Source organism: Pan paniscus, chromosome 15 (genome assembly GCF_029289425.2).
Source record: "Pan paniscus chromosome 15, NHGRI_mPanPan1-v2.0_pri, whole genome shotgun sequence".
Taxonomy (NCBI): domain Eukaryota; kingdom Metazoa; phylum Chordata; class Mammalia; order Primates; family Hominidae; genus Pan; species Pan paniscus.
Window position 1 is genome coordinate 92,392,936 of NC_073264.2, and position 27,049 is coordinate 92,419,984.

At 51.3% G+C, this 27,049-nt stretch overlaps 1 protein-coding gene and 1 long non-coding RNA gene across 5 annotated transcripts in view; one reads left to right on the forward strand and one right to left on the reverse strand.

The window, feature by feature from the left end:
- Positions 1-21,756, reverse strand: part of GPR68 (G protein-coupled receptor 68) — a 32,105-nt gene extending 10,349 nt beyond the window's left edge. Inside the window, exon 1 of one of the 4 annotated variants that reach the window (XM_034938015.3) lies at positions 21,635-21,756. The gene's annotated coding sequence lies outside the window, so the exon portion shown is untranslated. Of the gene's footprint in view, positions 1-1,376; positions 2,099-10,844; positions 11,142-21,634 lie in introns of those variants that run through there. The other 3 variants (XM_003832767.5, XM_008958200.5, XM_034938014.3) reach the window with 3 other exon arrangements.
- LOC117975879 (uncharacterized) lies at positions 892-10,560 on the forward strand. The gene is made up of 4 exons (XR_004666278.3): positions 892-1,069; positions 1,435-1,579; positions 4,582-4,751; positions 7,881-10,560. It is a non-coding gene; the product is annotated as an uncharacterized LOC117975879 (long non-coding RNA).
- Positions 21,757-27,049: the final 5,293 nt, after the last annotated feature.

Genomic DNA, 27,049 nt, shown 5'->3' on the forward strand with positions numbered 1-27,049 from the left:
AATCAAAGAACACAGTGGATGCAAAAATATTCCGTAAATGGAAAAATGTAGATGTAGAGAAGAACTAAGCCACATCTGTCGAGGGCCCTGCACTTGCCAGGCAAGTTTCTGAATGTCTGTTCTCTCTTTCAACACCACTCTCATCAGCTCCCACTTTACAGATAAAGAAACTGAGGCTCAGAGAGATGAACCAACCTGCTGAAGTCTCTGCAGTTGAGATGCGGCAGGCCAGGTCTGGAACTCGGACTGGTCCATACTTTCCTTCATGCTGTGCTGACTATCATGATCATCCCAGAACCATCACCCTCAAGCCCCCAGCTCAGCCAAGCTCCAGTCCTCACAGATGCTGCAGCAATGGCCACCAGGCTTGGTCCTGGGCTGGCCCCCTTCACCTGGACTATACTTTAGCAGGTCAACCATGTTTTCAACGCCCACTGAGGAAAACCAGCCACGTGGCCAGTCCGTAGTTTGGGAAGGCATTGGAGAAAAGAATCAAAATAACACTTTATTACCCAGCTAAGAAATTGAGAAAAACTACAGAGTGACTCAACGCCTGAAAGCAAATCTTTAGCAAATGCAAATCAGCATAGAGGTCTCTGAGGACTTTAATGACCAAGAGAAATTAAGCTCCCAACAGGAAGGAAAGGCCTCTCTGACTAAGCTAGGAGTCTCTTGCATGTCCCAAGTCAGAAGGCGGAGGTGCCTAAATGCTGGATTCCAGCTGGCACATAAATAGTGATCTAACTCGCCCCCCCTTTCGTGCGGCACACACCGGCATGCACACAGACAGTTACTCATGGTGCCAGGGCTGCTCACGGAACCCCAAACCCACAAGAGCTGGGGAGTTTCCCCAGGGCCCAGCTTCCTTTTCCTTCAGTTGGCCAAACCTCTGCATGCTTTAAGCAAGGCTGTTTCATTTTCTGAAAGTGCTTTATTTTTCCCTCTGAGGAGAGGGGAAAAATCAGGATGCATTTTTCCTTAGTCCCCATTTTCCCCCCAGATCGCCTCACTCCAGCAACAACGTGGACCATAGCATCTCACTTCTAGAACCCTTGTCACTGTTTCAAAGGTCAGTCCCATCTGGGCTCACAAAGTCCCTGTGAGTCAGGTGGGCTGGCATTGCTAAGCCATTTCTCAGAACCTGAAGCCCAGAGAGGCTAACGCAGGGAGGCTCAAACTCACACAGTCAGTTGGGGTGGATCTGAATCCAGAACCCATGTGTCTAGGCACCAACTTGCTGCCTTTGAGCTTTTTGGATCACAAGCAATAGCAAGAAATACACCTGACATCGCGACCCAGAACACAGACACACACACACACACACACACACACACACATCTGTACAAAGCAACAAACTTCCCCAAAGCAATACTTACCCTACTTCTTGCCACGCACTCTGATCATTTCTATTCTATTTCAATTTTTTAAATGCAGGTCATGAGCTATGAAGTTGATTTACTGACCCATGAATGGGTCACAACCCGCAGTTTGGAAACAGCTGGATGGACCCCCACCTGTGCTTTCCAGCTTCTCCTAGAGCCTCAGGGCCCCAGGAAGGCAATGTGGTCTCTGCAACCAGGTGAGGAGCAGGCAGCTGCTGAAATCAGGATGGAGGGAGTCCTCTGAGGGGGGAGTCTGAAACGAGTCCTCTCTGACTCTGCCTGCCCCAGCTAGGCTCTGCCTTCAAACCTCAAACAGCTGGGCTTCCTGCAGAGGCTCTGCAGGAGCCTGGGCACCCTTGCAGCCACGATCCCAGCTCTCCCTCCAGCGACTTCCCGCAGCCTGAACCTCCCAGCTCCGGCTAGAAAATCCCCAGCTGGAGGCTGCCCATTCCCGAGCTGAGGCAGAATCATGTGAACTCCAATCTGGTGTCAGGCTGGGCGGTTGCCGAGGAACCACTCGCCAGCCAGAGGCTGAGGGCGGCGGAATGGCTCTCTCCACGCATCCTCCTCTGCTCTCCATGCAACCCAGAGTCAGTGAGCAGCCTCGCTGGGAATGTGAAAGCCTGAGCTAGAGGCAGGTGCCCTCAGGACTGTGGTGGGGGGATACAGGAGGAGGGGGTGGGCTAATTCTAGCCACCTTTCAGCACCTACAGGATACCGGGATCCAGGCAAGGGCGGGGGAAGCCGCCAACATCTGGGTCACTGGGGCTCAACCCTGGCCATGTGCATGAGAACATATCTGGGAGCCTACAAAAAAAATACCAATGCCCGGGCCCCACCCGGGGCTGGTTAAATCATGCTTCCTGGAAGTGACGTGCCAGCATCAGTGGCTCTAAAGCTCCCTGGACTGTTCTAAAGTGCAGTGAAGGTGGGCAGCCACGGATGTGGTGAAGCAGGTAGGATCCTGTTTGGCAGAGCAGCAGAGCGAAGGCAGTGGAGCTAAGGCTCTGGGCATCAGTAAGGATAGGGCGGGCATCAATGTTTTCAACTGTGTCGGTCCCCAGAGCAGGAACCAAGCCCAGGGCTCTGGCCCCGGGGGCCCTTCTGGCTCTCAGGAGCACTTACTAAACTCCCTCCCTCACACACATAACACGGAGGATGGAAAGGCCCAGCATTTTGGCGTAACCACCTCCCTCCAAGGCAGACTCCTTGGAAGCTGATTATAAGCTACGTTGCCAGAGCCAGGAAGCCAACAGATACGGTGCATGGGGCCACTGGGGGTGCGAGTCCTTCCTGCTGGAAGTGGCCAGAGCCCTGTGCTTGGTCCCTGCTCTGGGGACCAACACAGTTTAAAACACTGATGCCCATCTTATTCATGCCAAGAGCCTTGGCTCCACTGCCCTCACTCTGCTGGTAGGGGGTCTAAGGAAATCCCCTTCAGTGGGGCCTGGGCCCTCCAAGCAAATGCTACCACATAGCAGGCCTTTTAAAAACTATTTCCGGCCAGGTGCGGTGGCTCATGCCTGGAATCCTAGCACTTTGGGAAGCCGAGGCGGGTGGATCACCTGAGGTCAGGAGTTGGAGACCAGCCTGGTCAACATGGTGAAACCCCATCTCTATTAAAAATACAAAAATTTGCTGGGGGTGGTGGCGCATGCCTGTAATCCTAGCTACTCGGGAAGCTGAGGCAGGAGAATCACTTGAACCTGGGAGGCAGAGGTTGCGGTGAGCCGAGATCATGCCATTGCACTCCAGACTGGGCGACAAAAGCGAAACTCTGTCTCAAAAAAAAAAAAAAAAAAAAAGTTTCCTACGTCAGTTGCTTCTTGCAGGCCTTATGTTACGAGCAAAGGCTTCAGCTTGTTGTGGTGCAGTAGTGTACATTTAGACACACGTGCTACTTCTGAGTTGCGGAAGTGTGGCTGGCTTTCCCTGATGTCATATAGGAGGACGCGGGGTTAGGAGCACAGAACTGACTTAGCAGTGACTGCCTGGCTTACCCCTAGGACACAACCTGCCAGAGAGAACACCTCTGGCCCTCTACGGGGTGGCCTGTCCTAACAGGGTGTGCACACACCGGCCGTCTACACCATCATCGTCTATACCTGCAGGAACCACTAATGGCACGGTGTCCCCTCCCGCCTCCAGCCCTGCCAGGGGCCGGCAAGCTGCCCCAGCCCCTCTGCTGGCAACATGTGCCCTACTGCACCTGGAGTAAGGACCATGCCTTTGGGATGAAGGAGAGGTGAAACTTTCTTTGGTTTTACTCAAATTGGCTGAGCCCAGGTCTTTGTGAAATGCTAGCTCAGTAAGAGAAAAAAGAGCCCATGCTCTCTCATGTGCTTGGCCCTCAAGGGGTTAGAAAATAGCCTGGAGTGGCTCAGTACCAAGAGCTCCCTTTACCATTTCCTGAGCATTTGCTTTGCACCAGGTGCTGTGCCCATCCTTTGTTTAATCCTTATATCAACTCTGTGTGGCAGGGATTATCCTGTTGCCCAGGCTGGAGTGCAGTGGTACCACCTCCACTCACTGCAACCTCCGCCTCCTGGGTTCAAGCAATTTTCCTGCCTCAGCCTCCCAAGGAGCTAGGATTACAGGCATGCGCCACCACACCAGGCTAACTTTTTTTTTTTTTTTTTTTTTTTTTGGAGATTCGCTCTTGTTGCCCTGTCTGGAGTGCAATGGCGTGATCTCGGCTCACGGCAACTTCCACCTCCCGGGTTCAAGCTATTCTCCTGCCTCAGCCTCCTGAGTAGCTGGGATTACAGACATGTGTCACTATGCCTGGCTAATTTTGTATTTTTAGTAGAGATGGGGTTTCTCCATGTTGGTCAGGCTGGTCTTGAACTCTCGACCTCAGGTGATCCGCCCACCTCGGCCTCCCAAAGTGCTGGGATTACAGGCGTGAGCCACCACACCTGGCCCTAATTTTTGTATTTTTAGTAGCGATGGGGTTTTGCCATGTTGGCCAGGCTGGTCTCGAACTACTGGCCTCAAGTGATCCACCTGTCTTGGCTTCCCAGAGTACTGAGATTACAGGCGTGAGCCACCGTGCCTGGCTGAAACAACATCGATTTCTTATCTTGCAGTTTTGGAGGTCAAAAGCATGACATCGATCTTACTGGCTAAAATCAAAACTGCAGTCTGCAGGGCCGCATTCTTTCTCCAGGCTCTAAAATCCATTTCCTTGTCTTTCCAGCTTCTAGAGACTTCTAGCATACTTTGGCTTGTGGCATCTTCCATCTTCAAAGCCTACAGCAGTCAACTGAGTCCTTCTCACATCACATCTCCTCTTCTGACTCTCACGTTCCCTCTTCCACTTCAAAGGGTCCTTCCTTGTGACAATGCTGGATCACTCCTTACTTTAAGGTCAGCTGATTAGGAGTCTTAATTCCACCTGCTGCCTTAATCCCCCTTTGCCACGTAAGGTAACGCAGTCGCAGGTTCTGGGGATTAAGAACTGGGCCTCTTTAGGGAGGGCATTATTCTGCCTCCCACACCCACCATGTGATACTTACTTAAAACCCTGTATAGTGCTGGCTGGGTGAGGTGACTCATGCCTATAATCCCAGTACTTTCGGAGGCTGAGACGGGTGGATTGCTTGAACTCAGGGGTTTGAGACCAACCTGGGCAACATGGTGAAACCTCGTCTCTACAAAAAATACAAAAAATTGGTGGGTGCAGTGGCATGTGCCTGTAGTCCCAGCTACTCAGGGGACTGAGGCTGGGGAATTGCTTGAGCCCAGAAGGCGGAGGTTGCAGTGAGCCGAGATCACACTCGGGCGACTAGAGTGAAACCATGTGTCAAGCAAAACAAAACAAAACAAAAACCCTGTACAGCGCTGCTTCTCGAATGTTAGTGTGCATGTGTTATACATCTCCCAGGAATCTTGTTAGTGTAGCTTCTGGTTCAGTTCAGTAGGTCTGGGGTAGGGCCCGAGATTCTTCCCTTCTTTTTTTTTTGAGATGGAATCTCGCTCTGTCGCCCAGGCTGGAGTGCAGTGGCGCGATCTCAGCTCACTGCAAGCTCCGCCTCCCGGGTTCACGCCATTCTGCTGCCTCAGCCTCCTGAGCAGCTGGGACTACGGGCGCCCGCCACCATGCCCAGCTAATTTTTTGTATTTTCAGTAGAGATGGGATTTCACCGTGTTAGCCAGGATGGTCTTGATCTCCTGACCTCGTGATCTGCCCTCCTCAGACTCCGAAAGTGCTGGGATTACAGGTGTGAGCCACCACGCCCGGCCTGATTCTGCCCTTCTAACATGAACTGAGGACCACCACCTTTATCTCTTGTATCCCCATGGCAATTGCTATAATGCTGCACAAGTGTTTGGACTAAATAAATACTTGATAATGGAAAGGGCCAGGCATGGTGGCTCACACCTGTAATTCTAGCACTTTGGGAGGCCAAGGCAGGAGGATCGATTGCTTGAAGCCAGGAGTTTGAGACCAGCCTGGGCAAAAAAGTGAGACCTTGTCTGTACAAAAATTTAAAATATTAGCTGGTTGTGGTGGCCCACACCTGTAGTCCCAGCTAGTTGGGAGGCCAAGGAAGGAGGATCCCTTGAGCCTGAAAGTTTGAGGCTGTAGTGTCCAGCCTGGGTAACAGAGAAAGACCCAAAGGAAGGAAGGGAGGAAGGGAGGGAGGGGAGGGGAGGAAGGAAGGAAGGAAAGAAGGAAGAGAAAACGAGGGAGAGAAGGAAGAGAAAAGGAGGGAGGGAAGGAAGGAAAAATTGAGCTCTGAGTGTTTTTATCACTGTGGTACAAGGGAGCTGGGACAAGGGCTCCTCACACACGCTTCACACAGAAAGAAGGTGGCCTGAGGTTCTAAATGACAAACGGGTGCTGAGCAAGGGGATGCAGGGTGGGTGCTCACCTGCTTTGAGCTCCCAGTATATGCAAGGCATTGAGCTTTCCATAGGCTGCCTTGATGCCTCACAGCAACCCGCCAGGTAAATATCATCCCAGCTTTATCACTGAAAGCTCAGGGCTATCCAAGACCAAGGTCACACAGCTGGCAAGCAAGCAGCAGTGCTGGTATTCAATTCAAGGTCCGAATTCACTGTTTTCATTTTTAATTAATTAATTAATTTTTAGAGATGGGGTCCCTGTTCTGTCACCCAGGCTGGAGTGTAATGGTGCGATCATAGCTCACTGCAGCCTCGAAAGTCTGGGTTCAAGCAATCCTGCCGCCTCAGCCTCCCCAGTAGCTGGGACTCAGGTATGGGCCATCACGCCCAGTTCATTGTATTTTTAAAACAATTTTTAGTATATGCAAGGGATTGGTTTCATCATTGTATTTATTTATTTTTATTTTTATTTATTTATTTTTTTGAAACAAGTCTCCCGTCTGTTGCCCAGGCTGGAGTGCAGTGGCACGATCTTGGCTCACTGCAACCTCCACCTCCCGAGTTCAAGCGATTCTTCTGCCTCAGCCTCCCAAGTAGCTGGGATTACAGGCGCATGCCACCATGCCTGGCTGATTTTTGTATTTTTAGTAGAGACAAGGTCTCACCATGTGGCTTATGCTGGTCTCAAATTTCTGAGCTGAAGCCATCTGCCCACCTTGGCCTCCCAAAGTGCTAGGATTATAGGCATGAGCCACCGCACCTGGTGCATCATTGTATTTTAATATTCACCAGTGTAATGCATGGAAATATGTATGACTATTGGTTAATGCCTATCTTCCCCTTTACACAGGAAGCTGCCTGGGGAAGGAGGAGCTGGGTCTATTTTGTTCTTTGCTAGGCACCGTGCACACCAAAAACATGCCGAACGTTTGGGTGAATAAATGAATCTAAATTCTGCTTCTTCCTGTAGCCTGCTGGGAAGGCCAGCGTGGCTAAAATTGAAGTCAGAAACTAACAATCTGGTGGAAACAGTCAGGATACAGGATGAGGCAACAAGAAGAGTGTTGGTTTGGACTCTCAGGGTGTGAGTGGGTGGCCTTACGTGGAAGTGCATTTCCTGGTGCTGAACCGGGGACTTCCAGCCAGGAGAGTCTGTGGTCTGAGAAGGTCTGAGCTGCTTGGGGCATCTCTCCTGTCTGCAGCCGCAGCACAGACCACAGACCTGGAGGTTGCCACGGCAACCCCTGGGGCCTACTGCCCCCACTGCCTGCAGAGTGCTCCAGCCCATCAATTAATAACCTAATAATGTATGACAACAGTCACTCCAAACACACAGGAAGCAGCCCTCTTGAAAAACAAACAGACTTCTCCAGCGACTTGAGAGCTTCAAATATGCTCATTACACTCAACCCCGGGCCACCTGCTCAAATCTATTTTCTTGAATCCAAATTGCTCTCTCGTTGGCTTCTCCCTCTTGTTTGTCCCCAGGGTTGACAAAGCTGGGGATTGAAGCCTCAGAGGTTCCAGGGAAAATGATGCTAGAGAGGCCACTGGGTAGGATGCTTGCTCCCTTAGCCCTGTGTCAGGCCCAGAGATACTGATTCTGACCAAAATGGACTGTGATAAGGCCCATGTCTGTCTCTGCAGGTCCTCTCCTGGGAGAAACACTTCAACTTTTGCAAAAGATTCATTAATTCATCACCATGGCACCCAGAAAAAAAAAATGCAAAAGAGAAGACTCAAGTTGTGGCCGACCCAAGGTGGCTGCAAACTGAGATTTTCCTCGTTGAGAGGTGGGGGTCTAAGTTCCCTCCCTTGAACCTAGGCAGGCCCTCTGACTGCCTAACCAACAGAAATAGCATGGAAGCGACACTGTACCGGTTTTTGAGGCTAAGCCTGAAGAGACTGGCAGTTCCCACTTCCTGTCGTCTGGGAATAATTGTTCTTGAAACCTAAGTGCTATGCTGTGAGGAAGCCAAGCAGCCTCGTTGACAGGCCCACATGGAGCGGAACCAAACCCTGGCCAGCAGCCCCTGCTGCACCCCTAGCTGACAGCCAGGTTCGACTTGTCTTGCATACCAGTATGTCATCTTGGATGAGGATCCCCTAGTAGGGCCATCTCAGCTGATGCTCCAAGGAGCAGAGATGAGCCATCCCCACCAAGCCCTGCAAGAAAGACTGCCAACTAATCAGGAGGAAGACTTGCAAGTTGGGTTGGGTATACTGAAGTGTAAACATGTAGCTGCTACTCTTTTTTTTTTTTTTTTTTTTTTTGAGATGGAGTCTTGCTCTGTCACCCAGGCTGGAGTGCAGTGGCGCGATCTCTGCTCACCGCAAGCTCCTCCTCCCGGGTTCACGCCATTCTCCTGCCTCAGCCTCCCGAGTAGCTGGGACTACAGGCGCCCGCCACCACGCCCGGCTAATTTTTGTATTTTTAGTAGAGACGGGGTTTCATCGTGTTAGCCAGGATGGTCTCGATCTCCTGACCTCGTGATCTGCCCGCCTCAGCCTCCCAAAGTGCTGGGATTATAGGCGTGAGCCACTGCGCCCGGTCTAAGTTAATACCTTTAAATGTGGTTTGTTATGCAGCAATAGATAACAGGAACATAAATTATTTGTCTCCCCAAATCACTTTAGGGCCTATCATGTGCTGGATTCATTCATATAATTATTTGATTTCAATTTTTATAACAATTCCTTGAGGTGTAGGTATTATCATCTCCACTCTCCCTATGAGATAGTAAGACTCAGAAAGTTAAAATATCTTGTTTGAGGCCAACCAGCTAGGAAAGATGAAACAGGAATTCTGATGCTAAAGCTCATTCCTCTACCACCATCATCATCATCCTCATCGTGGCTGGTGCCAAGTGCTCCTCCTTCCCTCCGGGGTCTTCAGTCACCAGCCCCCCTTTGGGTCCACCCACTGAAGTCCACCAACCTCTGGACACCTTCACACTTTACATTTGCTGCCTTGAACCTGTTTTCCACTTTGTTTCCTGTTAGCTGAGTCTTCTCTTCTGACAGTGTGCACCTTACCCAGAAGCGTGTGGTATGACAGTAATAATAAGAGTGGGCGGAGCTGACATTCAGAGGACATTGCAAGGCTTTCAAGGTCGGATTTCACCTGTGCAATCCCATAACCGCCCTACTATGTTGCCCATTTCACAGAAAACTCAGAGGCTTAGAAAGAGACAACATGGGCTGGGCGTGGTGGCTCACGCCTGTAATCCCAGCACTTTGGGAGGCCGAGGCAGGCGGATCACTTGAGGTCAGGAGTTCGAGACCAGCCTGACCAACATGGTGAAACCCCGTCTCTACTAAAAATACAAAAATTAGCCAGGCATGGCGGTGGGTGCCTGTAGTCCCAGTTACTTGGGAGGCTGAGGCAGGGGAATCGCTTGAACCCAGGAGGTCAAGGTTGCAATGAGCCAAGATTGCACCACTGCACTCCAGCCTGGGTGACAAAGCAAGACTCCATCTCAAAAATAAAAAAAAAAATAAAAATAAAAAAAAGCGACTTGCCCAAGGTAATAGCTCTAAAATATGGAAGAGCTGGGATTGGACTTAGACTATCTGGTTCTGGAACTGGGCTGGCAAGTGAAAAGCCCACAGTCCACAGCATCCTCACTGTCCAGCCCCACTTCCACTGTTGAGCTCAGGAATTTGTTTCCCTCCCTCCTTTTGGAAGCGATCCTGTGTGTGCAGGTAGGGGCAGAGGGAGTAAAGCCAAACGTAACTATAGCATCTCAGATTTGCAGACTCTCAAACCAGCCTCACACCTCAGTGAGGTGACAATGGCTAACATTTTCATCTCAGTTTTACAGAGGCCCAGCCGCAGCAAGTGACCTGCGCACAGCTACACAGCCTCTGGCTCCAAGGCAGGGCTCTCTCCCCTGCCTGTGCCCTCTCGCCACCGCAGCCCCTGTTCTCCAGCTGGGGGACCACCCAGAGGACCACCTGGACCCTGCTGCCTCCGTTGGGCCATTTGCTTGGCGGAGTAGTTGGGGGGTGGGGGGCCTGCAACCTGGGACCCCATCTGGCGCTGCCCCAGCCCACCGAGCAGTGAGCCAGCTCTCCCCTCATCGGTGGCAGGGGGAGCTGTCGGGATCTCAGGGCTGCCCTGAGGGGCCGCGCAGATCTGGGGGATGTAAAGGCCCAAACGGACTCGGAATGGCCGGTGCGGCCGGGCTCTGGGAAATGAAGGGCTCGCGGTGTCTCGCACTTTTTTGGGGGGCGGGAGTAATTACCAGGTGGCCGCGGAGCCAGCCGAGGGGGTGGCTGCTAACCCGGGCGGCGACCGCAGGCGGAGACGCCCCGCCCGGGAGAGGGACCGGGCCGCGCCGGCGCTCGCGGACAGACACCCGCGGTCCCGGCCGCTGCCGCGTCTCCCGCCCCCGCCACGCCCCGGCGGCCTCGCTTGGGACGCGCCCCCGCCTCGCACGCAAACGCGCCTGCACCCGCACTGGCCCGCCCGGTTCCCGCGCGCTCGCGGGGCCGCTCCGGGGGAGGTGCCGAGACCCGGCCTTGGCCCGCGCGCGGTTTCCGGGGTCCGGCGCGCCGGGGACCCACAGGCGAGGCGAGAGAAAGGGGTTGGCTCGCGGGGACACCTACCTGCGCGGCGCGGGGCTGTGGCGCCGGCCACCATTACCCCGCGCCCCTCCTCTTGCCAGCGCGCACGCAGATGGCGGGGTGGCCTGGGGAGGTCTTCGGGTCCCTTCCTGGGAACGCAGGGCCAAGTTGTGCTCCGATTCCACGCCCCCACCCCCCGAACATCGGGCACACGCAGCCCTGAGTGAGGGTCCATGCCCTGCCTTTCACGCTGACCACAGCCCCTAGGCTTGGCGCCTGCCGGGAAGGGCCGCAATGGCTCAGGGACCCCTGCCCCCGCTACCATCCTGCCCTGGGGGACAGGCTCTAGAACACTGCGTGGGGCTCAGAGTGGGCCTAGCTGTAAAAGGACAAGGGTCCTTCTCCAGCCACGTCCACTCCCGGGTGCCCTGGCTGTCAGCAGCCTCTCACCACAACCGCAGGGTGAGAAGCCCAGAGAACAGTCCAGGAGTAGCCCTTCTGTCCTTTACCACGTCCGTGTGCCCAGCACGGGCAAATCAGTAGCCACGCAATAAATGAAGTGCGGTGTTGCAGCTCTGGGCCTCTCTGCACCTGCCCTGACCTCAGCCTGTCCAGCCCAGCCTGGGGATCTGCACTTAGGTTTGCAGCCTCCTGGGTCCCTGCCCGGTGCTCCTCAGAGCCGGAGCCTGTCTGCCGCAGGGATGGCTTAGAGGACCCTCCTACGGACCTTCTTGATAATTCAAGGAGGCCTTGGGCCCCTCTGCCCCACATGCTCACAGATAATAGTAATAATAGTCCCAGCCCGCATCTATTGAGCACAGCTGTGTGCCGGGCACTGTTGTTAAGTACTTAATTACCTTAACTCATTTGATGTTCAGGGCTCTATGATGTAGACAGTATTGTTATTCCCATCTTATACATGGGGGAATGAGGCACAGAGAGGGCAAACAACTTGCCCAAGGTCACACAGGTGGTATGTAGAGGCCTCGGGATTCAAATCCAGGCAGTTTGGTACAGAAGCCCTTCTCCTACCTACATCCTGTCCCAAGCCACCCTTGGCTGTTTCCTTCTGCTCTTTCACAATTGCATACCTTGGCTCCTGTGGCCCTCCCCACTCTATAGACCTCCTGTTTCCCACCTCCTGAACTCCTGCCCCCATCTTAAGACCCCAAGTCACTTCCCCTAGGGAGCATTCTTGGTTGCCCCAGGTAATGTGTGCTGAACCCCGCTATGTGCCCTTAGCCCCTTTCCCAGCATTGCACTGCCGCTGGGGTCGCTGGCACACAGCTGTCTCTCTACAGGGCCCTTGCTCTCAGCCCAGTTATCCTGCTCAAAGCAGGGTGCCCCCATTCCTATTTGTGAAATGAATGTCTGGAACTGTCACGGCAAGAGTCTGCAGAAGGTTGGGCGGTTGTCAGGACAGATGGTTGCAGGTTAGGGATGAAGGGTGATTGGAACTGCAGGCAGGGGAGGTAGAAGGAGAAAGAGAGCAAACATGTCACCTTCTGCTAACCCCTCTAGGTGGCTCAGTGCTCCACACGGTGTGACAGCCTCTAGGTGAATCTCCGGAAGGATGGACAGTGGGTAAGAGGGCAGAAGGTGCCCTAGCGGGGGAAGGCCGGGGAGCAGGAGGAGGCAGAGAGAGGCACAGGGAGTGTGGAGGCGGGAGGATTTGCTTTTCTCACTGGGCACTACCCCAGCAACATCCCAGCAGGCTAAGAGGCTGGATAAGCCTCCTCTGCTGGTCTTCATTTTGAAATTCCTCCTTAGAAAGTCCTCACACGTGGAATTTTCTGGGTTGACTATGCCATAAAAATTCACATCTGCTTTCTAAAAGTTGCCAAACTGAATGTAGTTGTGAAGAGTTTGGCGTTGAAAGCCAGTGTCAGCATTTGAATCCCAGTTGTACTACGCACTAGTAGGGTGACCCTGGACAAGACTTTTAACCTCTCTGTGCCTGTTTCCATCTGTGAAATGGAGACACATCTTCAAATGAGGGCTAAGATGATTACATGAGTTAAACCAAGTAAAGCCCTTAGCTCAATGCCCAGCACACATGAGGGTTCAATAGATGTTAGCTGTTATTATCACTGTCATTGGACATTCCAAATATCCTCTTATTTGCAGCTCTTATCATTTATTATTTATTTATTTATTTATTTTTGAAACAGGGTCTCACTTTATTGTCCCCCAGAGTACAGTGGAGTACAGTGGTGGCTCACTGCAGGCTCAATCGCTCTTATCTTGTAAATGCTTCCTGTGTCCTTAGTGCCTGTGCATGATCTCTTTTCATCTCCAAAACAAGTAGTTTTATTCTCTCCATTTCACAGATCAGGAAACTGAGGTTTCATAAATTGCCTGAGGCCACTCAATTCCCAAGTGACTGAGCCAGGACTTGACAGGAGTTCTGACTCTGAAGCTGTTTCTTCCAATGATTCTGTTCTGCCTCGTCTTATCTCTCTAGGAAAGAGGTGGGCTGTTTTAAAGCTCATTGTCAGTTGCCAGATCGAGGACTCTGACTATCAGGAGTACAGAGCATGCCCTGTAGAAAATGTATTACAGAATGAATCCTGCCAGGGCTACCACACTGCACAACCTCAAGGGTGCCGTGCATGCTGCAATCTATCAGTTGGTGGTCCCTGGATTTGGCACAGTGTGCCAGTACTTGGTGGCCCTGTCTCCTGCCTCTCTTTTTCTTTTCTTTTGTTGAGACAGAGTCTCCCTCTGTCACCCAGGCTGGAGTGCAGTGGCATGATCTCGGCTCACTACAATCTCGGCCTCCTGGGTTCAAGCAATGTTCATGCCTCAGCCTCCTAAGTAGCTGGGATTACAGACGTGTGCCACCACACCCAGCTAATTTTTAGTATTTTTAGTAGAGATGGGGTTTTACCGTGTTGGCCAGGCTGGTCTCAAACTCCTGGCCTCAAGTGATCTGCCTGCTTCAGCCTCCCAAAGTGCTGGGATTACAGGCGTGAGCCATCGCACCCAGCTATGCCTCTCTTTTTTCACCCCACATTCTCCGTTTACAGGTGCCTAAACATATCCAGTGCCTTTCACAGTCTCAATGCTGTTAAATTAAAACAAACTCACTTTTGATTCATGCTTCACTTTTTAGAGACAGACAGCATGGCTCTTATTATAGTTACTTAAAGATCTGGAGCTGGCCAGTGGAGTCTGAGAAGCTTGGGCTGTTGCCAAAATACAGACTTGGGCATTTCTGGCCATGCTTTCCCTAAGAAAATGCTGGAGCTGGAGAACCATATAGAAATTCATCATACTGCTTGCAAAGTCACTTTTGACTGGATTTTGCTATGTTTCTTGGTGTCAAGATGTCCAGTCCTTGGCAGAGACAGCAGAATTTGTTGTTTTGTAAATAAAACCTAGCTTTACAAGCAACAAAACAGCTCACTAATGGTAAATTAAGCACATATTGTCTTCCAGAACCTTCCTGAGCCTAGAGAATGTAAATTATGACCTACGCTTTTGAAATGCTGATTGGAAATGCTGCACTAATAACTATCTGTCTCGCCCACAGAAATTATCTCCCACATTGGGCTGGGCTCCAGAGACATGGTCTGAAATTCACCACCCCCAGTACCAGTGATGTTTGCATCCATTTCTTCTTTTCCAGTCACTTGTGGGATTTTCTTTTTATCTTGGCATCTGTAAAGGCAGAATCTCTACACAGAGCCTGAGGACAGCTCATTCACTGCATTTCCCCAGTGTCAAACCCAGAGTGACACACTGCAGGTGTCCAGAAAATGGCAGCCAAAGGAATGTGTGAAAGAGGCTCCTGCACCAGCAATGTGCTGCGTACTTTCTATCCACCTATCCAGATCCAGTCTCCATCCCCCTACTCTAAGGATGATGTCACCCGGCACCCTGCCTTCCAGCGTCTGTTAGATTTGGGTGATAGGAAGCACTAACTGGAGATCAGAGGATGGGAGGAGAGTGAAGACCCAGGAATATTTATCCACTCTGCCAGGGTCACTTCAGGTTGGCTGCCTCCCTCGGCTGAAGATGTCAGCTCAGTTCCTGTTGGAGTCCCTGTCCTGCACTTGTCTCTCCCTTCTTCCTGCAAGCCTAGGGCTAGTAACAGCTCCTGAGGCATGCCCGTCCCACCGTGTGGCACCATCCCTTAGCCCTGTCCACACCTTTGTGTTAAACTCTCATCAGTTACCCTGCTTGAGGGTGCCATCTGCTTCCTGCTGAGTCTGACTGATACAGAAACGGATGCATCAGATACACCCTCACTGCAAACTCATACTAATGGAAAAATGTGCATATATTTCAGAATGTGCACAGATGATCTACTTTTGAAAATCACTGTTTTTCCACTTCGTTCTTCCAATTAGCACAGCTGGCTAGCCTTAGCGGAAATCTCTCTTTATCCCCTAAACAACAGAATGAGTCCCTACTTCCTCCCTCGGTTCTAGCGCCAGCTCATCTCAGTCTCTGCTCAGGGCCAAGCCTTCTCTTGCTGATCCACCCCTGTCCTGTGCTTCCCGTCACCATGAGCTTTCTAGAGCGGAGCACGCGGCTGCCGAATCAGGTCGGTAACTTTCCTTCTGGGAAATAATTGCCGATGCTGAGTCAAGCACCTCTCAGGACAGTTTCAGGCAGAAAGAGGCTGGTTTTCTTTCCTAAGAGTTATTGTTTCTGGCAATGACCACACTCCAGCAGGCTCAGGCCTGAGCTGATGAATGGGACAACCTGATGACCACCACAAAGTTGCGTCTGCTCCCATCCAGCTAATCCGAGGGCTGTCAGACAGACTGTGACTAATGGGGACATCTGAGGGCAGAACGTTCGAAGGCCAAGGAGGAACAAGTCCAGACAAAGTGTGAGCACACACATCTGGAGGGCTGGGGAGCCCCTGTCACATTCCTGGCTGGACTTTGGACTCCAGGAGGAAGGCTTCAGGTTGGGCTTGCTCAGGCTGAGGCAGTTTGGGAGAGTGGGAGTGCAGGGGACTTGGGCATCTGAATGCCCGGGTTTGAATTCCACATCTGTTGCTTTTTGGCTCTGAGAGCTCTGGCAAGTTATGTAGCCTCCCTGGGCCTTGGTTTCTGCTTCTTTAAAATGGGGTTAACAATGAAGATTGGTGTAAGAATCACATATAAAGGTGCTGTCAAGAAATCTGGTTGAAGGCTGGGCGTGATGGCTCATGCCTGTAATCTCAGCACCTTGGGAGGTTGAGGTGGGAGGATCACTTGAGGCCAGGGCTTCAAGAAGAGCTTGGGCAAGACTGTAGCCATAGCCATAGCAAGAATCTGTCTCTATTTAAAAAAGAAGAAGAAGAAAAAAGGAATGGAAATAAATTAATTAAATGGAAGTGTGGTTGACATAGAAACCAGGAAACCAGCCTTGCCAGGTCCAAAAACAACAGGTTATGCTGTGAAGGCACAAGAGGGGGCTTTGTTGACGGAAGTAGCATGGCCCAGGCTGGGGCTATTCAGCTCTGGTCAGCCTCTGCCTTGGTTCCCTGCTTAGGGAGAACAGCCCCAATCCTGGCTCCTCCACTTACTGGTTATGTGACCATAAACAAGTGACGTTCTCTCTGTGCCTTAGTTTCCTGATATGTAAAATGGGAATAATACTGAGTATTATTATAATAATAAGTACTGAGTATAATAATAATAAGTACTGGGCCAGGCACGATGGCTCATGCTTGTAATCCCAGCACATTGGGAGGCTGAGGCGGGCAGATCACTTGAGGCCAGGAGTTCAAGACCAGCCTGGCCAACATGGTGAAACCCTGTCTCTACTAAAAATACAAAACTTAGCCAGGCATGGTGGTGCCCGCTTGTAATCTCAGCTACTCGGGAGGCTGAGGCAGGACAATCGCTGAACCCAGGAGGTGGAGGTTGCAGTGAGCCGAGATCCTGCCACTGCACTCCAGCCTGGGCAACAGAGCAAGACTCCGTCTCAAAAACAAAAACAAAACAAAACAACAACAACAACAACAACAACAAAACAGTACTGCACAGGGTTGTTGTATTAACTGAGTTAGTAAGTATAAAACGCTTAGAACTGTGCCTGACCCTAGTAATGCTCAATTAATAAATGTTAAGCCATCCCTTCTTCCCCCGATGCCCATGGAAGGCGTATGTGTTCCAATCTCATTTAAGGGTGCAGGCTTCTTTGTGGCAGTGAGCTGGGTAAATGGTGATTACTTTTCTTTGATTTGCTACATAAGATTTGCCTCCTGTGGGGCTCACGTGACTTGGTATGTGGGTGCTGGGGGAGGACAGGGATGGATGTGAGTGGTATTTGGCACACAGCAACTTTTCCAGCCTTAACTGCCTGGGACCCCTGAAGAAAACCATTGGCAGTTCTCCCTCCAGCCCTCTTGGATCACGGCTTAGGTGCCTATAATAGAGTGTGGATGGTGTGGGAGGGTGAGAAAGGGCTGAAATGAGAGACCACTGGCAGAGAATTTGTAGCCTAGACAGGGGCCTTACCTAGAAAACCTTGGAGAAAATTCTCCTCCTGAGCTGGGCTTCAGATCTTCTTGGCCTGTTCCAGGCATCTTGAGGGCAACAATGGTGCCAGAGAGGCAGTGTAGCCAAGAGGCCAGGAAGGTGCACCCTGGAGCCCCACTGCCTAGGTTCAAATCCCAGCTCTGCCACATGCCAAGTTATTTAACCTCTGTTCCTTATCTGTAAAATGACAATGATGGCACCTAACTCATGGAGTGTCATGTAATGTGCCTGGAGCAGTAAATGTCAGCTACTAGGAATATTCCACCAGCCAGTGTGTCCTGTGACTACAAGGGACAGCTACTACTGTGGTAGGCAGAACAACAGCCCTCAAAGATGAATGTGGCCTTGGCTGGACGCGGTGGCTCACACCCGTAATCCCAGCACTTTGGGAGGCCGAGACGCGCGGATCACTTGAGACCAGCCTGGCCAACATGGCAAAATCCTGTCTCTACTAAAAAAAAAAAAAAAAAAAAAAAAAATTAGCTGGGCGTGGGGGTGCATGCCTGTAGTCCCAGCTACTTGGGAGGCTGAGGCATGAGAATCGCTTGAACCCGGGAGGCAGAGGTTGCAGTGAGCCGAGATTGTGTCACTGTACTCCAGTCTGGGCAACAGAGCAAGACTCTGTTAAAAAAAAAAAAGATGACTGGATTCTAATCCCTGGTACCTGTGAACATGTTACCTTACACATTAAATGGACTTTGCAAATGTGATAGAGATTTTGAGATGGGGAGATGATCCTGGGTTATCAAAGTGGACCCAATGTCATCACAAGGGTGGAAAAAGGAGGCAGAAGAGAAAATTTGAGTGATGTAGAGAGGGAAGGGCTCCGCCATCCATTGTCAGCTTTAAAGATGGGAGGGGCCGCAAGCCAAGAAATGCAGGCAGGCCTGAGACACTGAAAAAGGCAAGGAAATGGAGTCTCCCCTGGTCCTCCACAAAGGACCTGGCTGGCCCTGCCAACACCTCAGTTTTAGCCCCGTGAGACTCTATTCTGTCCTCTAGAATTCTAAAATAATGAATGTGTGTTGTTTTAAGATACTAAGTTAGTTGGTGGTAATTTGTTCCACAGCAACAGGAAACTAATACAGCTGTTGAGACTCAACACAGCTCCGTACTTGGAGGCTGGACCATGTGGAGTCACTCCTCAGTGTTTCCTGAGCACCTGTGGTTTAAGTGTCACCCACAGCCCCTGCCCTCTGGAGGTGTGGGGAACACACCAGACCATGGAACTGAATGTGCCCTGGGTATGCGTATTGCCAGCGATGGAATATTCTGGGGCAAGAGGGCTTAGGGTAGATCTGTTGGTTTAAAAAGGCCTCTGGAGAAGCCGGACCCCTGGCAGGGCCTTGAAGGATGGAGGGTTTGGATAAGGACAGGGAGGAGGGCAGAGAGAAGGAAAGAAAGGCATAATTGGAAGTCAGGGAGGCTCACTCAATTATTCATTCATTATTTGTTCATCAGCTCATTTAACACCTGTGCTCTAGGCTGTGGGGCCAGGGTGAAGCCGGTGCCAGGACAGTGAGGTGAACAAGATAGACCTAGTGGTTGTTCTTTTTTTTTTTTTTTTTTTGGGATGGAGTTTTGCTCTTGTTGCCCAGGCTGGAGTGCAATGGCATGATCTTGGCTCACCGCAACCTCTGCCTCCCAGGTTCAATCAATTCTCCTGCCTCAGCCTCCCAAGTAGCTGGATTACAGGCACCCGCCACCAGGCCCAGCTAATTTTGTATTTTTAGTAGAGACAGGGTTTCACCATGTTGGTCAGGCTGGTCTTGAACTCCTGACCTCAGGTGATCCGCCCGCCTCAGCCTCCCAAAGTGCTGGGATTACAGGCGTGAGCCACCGCACCTGGCTCTAGTGGTTGTTCTTATGAAATTTATACTCAGGAGTGGAAGACAATATGCCATTGCAATGAAACATGGCAAGCGTTACAGCAGGAGAGGTTTAGCTTGTGAAGGGGCACATCAGGGTGGACTTCCTGGAAGAAGTAGCCCTTTAGTTGATAACAAGATTAACTGAAAGTTTGTTTTATGTCACTCCAGGCACTGCTGGGCTCTCTGCACTCAGCAGGTGCTGACTGCAGTGATTATTTTTGTTATTCCCGTCAGAGCCTTTTTTTTTTTTTTTTGAGACGGAGTTTTGCTCTGTCACCCAGGCTGGAGTGCAGTGACGCGATCTCTGCTCACTACAACCTCTGCCTCCCGGGTTCAAGCAATTCTCCTGCCTCACCTCTAGAGTAGCTGGGATTACAGACGTGCACCACCACGCCCGGCTAACTTTTGTATTTTCAGTAGAGACGGGGGTTTCACCGTGTTTGGCCAGGCTGGTCTCAAACTCCTGACCTCAAGTGATCCACTCCCAAAGCTGGGATTACAGGCGTGAGCCACCACACCCGGTCCCAATCCTTTCTTAATCTGTCTTATTACACTAAGGAGAAAGCCTCACGTGGGTGCTTTAACACCACTCTCATTCTTGCTCATCTCCTTTTTTAGCCTAGAGAGCAGGCCTCAGGTATGTTCACAGGTGCTAAAGTTTAATAACACTTCTGCCTAGTCCCTCGCTTTTATTTGTTTAATTACCTTCCTTTTGTGGCAAGGGGTACTGATTTTCTATTTCTGGAAGTAGATTGTAATTTCTTTTTAAAAAATAATATATTTATGTAATAGAACCAAGAGTGGGATTTTCCCCCTTGCCTTGGAATTGACCACTGGGTCTAGGTCCTCTTTAGTGGTGGGGCCTGACTCCACTCCCTAATCAGGACTTCCACCAACAGCAGCCCCCTCCACCTTGCAATCTCCACCCCCCAACACACACTGTCAGTATGGGGCAGCGGGGAGGGGCGGGGCGGGGAGTAGGAACTGGGGTTAGAGGGAGAGCATTTGGAGGCTGAGAGTCTTCGAGAGCTGGAAGTGGAGCTACTTTCTTTAGAAGGCAGGTTACTATCTGCTCTCTCTCCTCAGTCAGGAGCCCCAGGGGTCAGTCGGAGGTAACAGAATTGGTACCACAGGGGCCTGGAAATGATGAACTCTGCCCAGGAAATTGAGGAGCACAGATGGAATCTGAAAATAGTGATGGTAAGACATAAGTTTCGAGTTTCCATTTTTTGAGTGGAGCTCCTGCGGTAATCCAGCTCCCAAGGTAAAATATTCAAATAAAAACATGATGTATATACTAGACATGGAACTTGAGGGGGCTGAGATTTTTGGAAACTGGTTAGAAGGGAAAACCAGGATGAATACAGCAAGAACAACATTCTGATAACAGCTATGATTGGAGGATAATGGGCAGGGAGGAGCCACGCCTCAGGAGCCAAAGTAAAAAGCACCTGGTCTGGAGGGCGGGAAGTCAGGGAAGCCTTCCTGGAAGAGGTGATTCTGAACTGAAACCCAAAAGTGACTAAGAGGTATCCTAGGACTTCTCTCAGTGACTGGTTTGTGTGATGCTGTGGATACAGAAGGGGCCCTTGAATGTTGATGGTGGGGGCTCATTGGCCCAGGAGTGTATTGCTGGGGGCCACTTAGTTTGATTTTGATCATCTTGGGCAAGAAGGAGAAGCAGTGCAGACCTCCCATCGGTCACTCTGAATTATAGTCTGTCTCCCATGTAGCGTGCGGTCGCTCTGAATTACAGTCTGTCTCCCATGTAGAGTGTGAATTACATGGGCAGTGACCAGCTCCCTCCAGCTCAGGCCAAAGCCCAGCAGAGTGCCCGTTTTGCTGAATAAATGAATGAGGGAAGATGGAAGGATAAAACGAGGCAGTTAAATAATGTGTGAGAAGTACCTGGCACCAGGCGGGCATTCAGTAAATATTAGTGTGCCCCTCCCTCCTCCTCTCACCTCTCTCCTCTCTCTGGGCCCGGGTGGAATAGCATTTCCCCAGCTTTAAGAGTTGCCACGGAGCCCAGACCTCCCGCCTGGGCCCGGGTCCTTGGACTCCTCCCGTAGTGTTCCTCTCGGTGCCTCAGCTGCAGCTGACCTGTGAAAGGTCATGTCCTCATTGGGTCTGGACAGTGCTGGACTTTTGAGATCTGCCCCCACTCCAGGAACCCTGGGCAAGGGAGCCCCTCTGGCCTGGCGTCCCCCCAGACGCCACTCCATGACACCCTCAGGGTGGGAAGTCCCTGGGCCCGAAGAGCCCCATCCATTTGTATCCTATCCTAGCACAGAGACCTACCCCAGTCCTTCTCCTGCTCCACTTCCCCCGAAGGCCTTTATTCCACAGATTGGATTTGAATTTTCCGCCCCGGTAGCTGGCGGGGAGCCGGCCTCGCTGAAGGTCAGCCGTTCCCGGGTGCGTCCCCGCGCTGGCGCCGCCGTCAACCCTCGCCCCGGCCGCCCGGCGCACTCACCTCTGTCGGGTCCCGGGTGCAGGAAGCGCGGCCGCGGTTCGGCTGGGCCCGCGGGAGGGAGTGGCCGCGGGGACGGCGCCTGCGGGGCGTGGCGGGACCGGCGCGGAGCTCGCCGTGCGGGGTCCTCGGGCGGGAGGCGGAGGCTCCGCCGCCCACCCCGCCACGGGGACAGAGTCCAGGCCCCGCCGGACACCAGGGCACCTGCACCCCCCACCGGCCTGGGGAGGGTGCGGCTCCCAGGACAGCTCCTAGGGCACCTCCCTCCCCCCGGGGCTCGAGGGGCCCAGGTTTCCCTCCCTGCGGCCGGGCGGGCTGGATCCCTGCCCCTATCTATTTGTGGTCTCTTTGTGGGAGGGGAGATGGGGAGCAGGTAGCTGGTTCTGCCTCTGCGCTCAGATGTGACACGATGAACCCAACTTCGTGGGGCTGGGCCAAAAGGCCGGAGCTTGGAGAGGGGACATTTCTGCGCTTGACTTCGGGCTATGGACTCTGCCCGGTGGAGACCATTGTACCCCATACGGATGGAGAGGTGACGGGCTTGCCCCCGGGCCTGGGGTCTGTCATTCCCCTGGCGGACTCTTTCTGTTGTCTCTGGAGAAGGGCAAGGAGGGAGGGTGGAAGGTGAGAGAGAAGCCGGGACAGAGTTTCCCAGCCTCCAGACAAGCCCGAGTGGCCATTCTCTGTGCCTTGTGCGGGAAAACCACGTCTCTCAAACCTAGGCTCTTCCAGGGTGAGTTTGGGGGCAGCTGAGTCTGAGGCGGCTGGGTTGTTCTGCTCTGAGCCTGCCACTGGGCCTGCCTCAGCAGACCTTTGGAATCGGATCCCTGTGACCATCCTGCACACCTGGTACCCCTCTCTCTGAGGCCTTTCATGGGGCTGGGAGGGCAGAAATGAGAGGGAAATGGCCCAGGAGACAGCCAGAGGCTGGCATAGCTGCGTGCACCTTAGGACGGTCAGCTCCGCAAAGCCCCTACCTAGCTTCTCTTCTCTTCTCGTTCCTTCTTCACCTTTGGTTATTTCTGCTTAATCATTCAGACTCTTCCCCTGCAGCCCATCCCTAAGAGGTGGTGCTCCCTGTGCCAAGCCGACCTGTGCTGGCGTGTGAAAGCACATCTGTGAATTTCCAGGAATTTTGCAAGCCAGTTGTTCAGCACAGCCATTATTAACAATTAACTTATGTAAACCTACCATCAAGTAACTTACATGAAAAGCAAAGGTAACACTCAAGACTCCCCACTTCCTAATTATTTTACTTTTACCCATGCTTTCAGGTTACACCTATTGTATTTGTATGGTGGTGATATTATACCATGAGGTACATCTCTTTCTGGTGAAGGAAATCCCAAAATATTTCACCCCAAAGTATAGCTCCCTGGTATAGTGAGTATTTTGAATTCAACACCCTTAGAGATCAATAAACTGGAAGAAACTTTCCCCCTTCTACAAAAAGAAAGGACTGAATCACCAAGGAGAACAGTTGTTCTTGTTCGTCCCCCTGTTATCTCATTACCCTTTACAGCAAAGGAGACCCAGAATGTAACCACATCTGAACAGACCCTTTTTCAAGACAGTGACTGTTTCCAAGGATCATATAAATTCCAAAGAATTTTACAAGTTTCTGTTCCCCATCCAATCGTTCTCCCTAGTAATCATTTATAATCCCTCAATAGAATTCTTCTCCCTCTCCCATAACCTGTTCTGCCAGGACCCAAGCCCCCATTCTGTCTGTAACCTCGAGGTAGTATATAAGTTTCTGGACTTCACTGGAGGGGGTCTAGTCTTTATTCTGAAGGCTGTCATGTATACCTGTTAAGAATGATAGAGAAGATGTCTTGGGTGAATATTATGATATATAAATTATATCTCGATTTTTAAAAAATTGAGGCCAGGCACAGTGGCTCACAACTGTACAGTCTCGGCACTTTGGGAGGCCGGGGCGGGTGGATCATGAGGTCAGGAGTTCAAGACCAGCCTGGCCAAGATGGTGAAACCCCGTCTCTACTAAAAATAGAAAAATTAGCCCGGCGTAGTGGTGGGCGCCTGTAATCCCAGCTATTCAGGAGGCTGAGGCAGAGAATTGCTTGAACCCAGGAGGCGGAGGTTGCAGTGAGCCGAGATCGTGCCACTGTACTCCAGCCTGGGCGATGAGTGAGACTCCATCTCAAAAAAATAAATAAAAAAACCTGAGATTTTTTAATCTCAAAGATTGAGATCAGTTCCGTGTTAAGTGATGTGTTCAGTGCTGGCAGCTTGACGTTGGCCATGGTGAGAGTACTTATACCACAGAAATTGGTAAATGTTATAAACCTGGGCTTGATTTATGTTTTTTTTCATTGTCTAGTGTCTCTAGACTTAAGAATAATAGAGAAGATGCCTTGGGTCAATATTATGGTATGTAAATTATATCTCAATTTTTAAAAAAGTGTGTTGCATCTGTAGCCATTATAATAGGAATAGTACAAAAAATTGAGGAAATATTTGTTCAGCATTCAGAAACTACCACTTGATTAAACAAAGTTACTCATGTTTTCAGTGAAGTTCTGACATACATCTTTGACTTGTTTCCCTTTCATCTTACATGTTAACGTGAAAGAAATTATCAACCACATTTGTGTTGAAGCTATGCTCATTTGTCAGTTGCAAGCCTAGGTTGGCTACAAATACACCAGCAAAAAAATCAATGAGCTTTCTGCAAGAATCAATTGGTTGTATGGATTTTACAATAATTGTTATTGTACGTTTTATTATTTATAAATTGTTACTGATGATAAAGAGTCAAACTCTGGCCAGGTGTGGTGGCTCACACCTGTAATCCTGACACTTTGGGAGGCCAAGGTCGAGGGATCACTTGAGGTCAGGAGTTTGAGACCAGCCTGGGCAATGTAGCAAGACCCCGCCTCTACAAAAAATAAAAAATTAGCCAGGTGTGGTGGCATGCGCCTGTAGTCCCAGCTACTCAGGAGGCTGAGGCAGGAGGATCACTTGAGGTTGCAGTGAGCCGTAGTCATACTACTGTACTCCAGCCTGAGGAACAGCGTAAGACCCTGTCTCAGAAGGAAAAAAAAGCATATCCAGCTGCAACTTGGGTATTTCCCAGCCACCAGGTCACACACCACACCAGCGCAGAGGGTGGGGCCCTGGAACTCAGGAGGGGGCGTGATCCAGGGTGCTGTCTTAGCCACAGGATCCCATGGTACTGCTGAAGGGGGCTGTGGCTTGGGATTGGCTGTGGAGGTGAGCAGGGTCTTAGCGTTGAAAGCAGCTGATGGAGTAACAGGACACGGGGGAGAGTGAGGGGAAGGCCAGCATCCTCCGGATGTGTATGGGGCAGGTGTGGGGGGTGGGAATACAAAGAGGCCTCGATTTGGAGGGGAGGATGGTGAGCTGTGTTGGGCATGTTGAATTTGAGGTGCGTTTGGGACGTGCAAGTTGGAAATCCAGATCTGGGGTTTTGGAGGAGAGGTGGGGACTGGAGATACAAGTTTGGGCCTTCTGGGAATAGGTGGTAATTAAAGTTGTGGGTATGCCTGGGCTTGATGAAGTATGATCAGGGGGCTGGGTGTGCCTTGAGGGGAGCCTGTAGAGAGGACCTAGTCTGCAAAGGGCTGGGTATGGGTATAGAGCACCTTCGACATAAGTAACTCCATCTTAGAAAAAGACTCCATCTTACATTTAATATGGCACTTCGCCAACAGGGACCGCATGTCTTACCTGATCAATAAAGTCTCATCCAACCAGATAAGGACATAAACAAGCACACTCTCCACTATCAGTCCTCACCAGAAGACTCTGTGACTATAAAAGGAGCAAGACTTCAGCAGCTTGAAATGGCTGTCTCAACTGACACCATCTTGCTGTCACTCGTGATCAGCACCCAGCATCTCCCACCGAAGGCTCTGCCCACATCAGTGACTCTGCTATTTACAACAGCCAAGATGCGGAAGCAACCAAAGTGTCCATCAACAGATGAATGAAGCAAATGTGGCATATATACACAACGGAGAACTACTCAGCCATAAAAAAGAATGAGATGCTGTCATCTGCAACATGGATGGAACTGCAGCTCATTATGTTAAGTGAAATAAGCCAGGCACAGAAAGAGAAACTTCACCTGTCCTTACTTATTTGAGGGAGCTAACAATGAAAACAACTAAACTCATGGAGGTTGAGAGTAGAAGGATGGTTACCAGAGGCCGGGCAGGGTAATGGGGTGGGAGGGGAGTGAGGATGGTTAATGGGAACAAACATATAGTTAGATACAATAAGACCTAGTATTTGATAGCACAAGAGGATGACTACAGTCAAAAATAACTTATTGTACATGTAAAAATAAGTAAAAGAGGCCAGGCGTGGTGGCTCACGCCTGTAATCCTAGCACTTTGGGAGGCCGAGGTGGGCAGATCACCTGAAGTCAGGAGTTTGAGACCATCCTGGCCAACATGGTGAAACCCCGTCTCTACTAAAAATACAAAAATTAGCCGGGCGTGGTGGCGGGCACCTGTAATCCCAGCTACTCAGGAGGCTGAGGCAGGAGAATCGCTTGAACCCAGGAGGTGGAGGATGCAGTGAGCTGAGACTGTGCCATTGCACTCCAGCCTGGGCAACAAAAGCGAAACTCCGTCTCAAAAAAAAAAAAAAAAGAAAGAAAGAAGGAAAGAAACGAAACAGCGTCAATAAAAGTCTGACCTTGTGGAAAGACACACGTGTGTGGACCTGGTTATGCCTGACCTCGCGCTGCTCACAAGTGTGGCCGATGTGGAGGGGAGTGTTCTAAATAGGAAGGTCCCTGAGTCAGGACACCTCCTGAGAAGTGACGAGGGCTGAGAAGTTGCCTCTGGATTAGCGACCTTGGCAGGAGCTCTCCCGCGGGACCAATGGGACCGAAAGCCGGCTGGAGTGGATGGAAGAGTAGGGGGAGAGCCTGAGGCAGCGGGACCAGTCGGCGGGAGGGTGTGAACTAGGGCAGAGACAGCTGGCAGAGGGGAGCGGCCCAGATTCCCACCCCACCCTCAGGTCCAGGATGTGACGTGTGAAATGTGGGATGTGAGGAAAGGAGGGGTCCAGCTCGAATCTCAGGCTCCTGAGGCTGCAGAGATGGTCCTGGGAACAGGGGAGCTGGGTTGATGAGGGCAGCAGTCCCGGCCTGAAGGTCAGGAGACGCTGGGCTGGAGGTCACCTCCACAAGCGCTCCCTTTGTAGGGAGGGTGGGGTCAGGCCTGCAGGGGGAATGCACGACAGGAGAGTGGTGGAGGCAGAATCCAGGGCTCTGCCCGCAGCCCTGATGTCCCCGGGAGGGATGAATGAAGGGACCTAGGAGCAGGCAGCACAGAGCTGTCCCAGAGGGACAAAGAAGCGTGCAGCAGAGGCTAAGGGTGCCAAGAAGTGCCTGGCCAGCTGTCAAGTATTGCAAAGGCC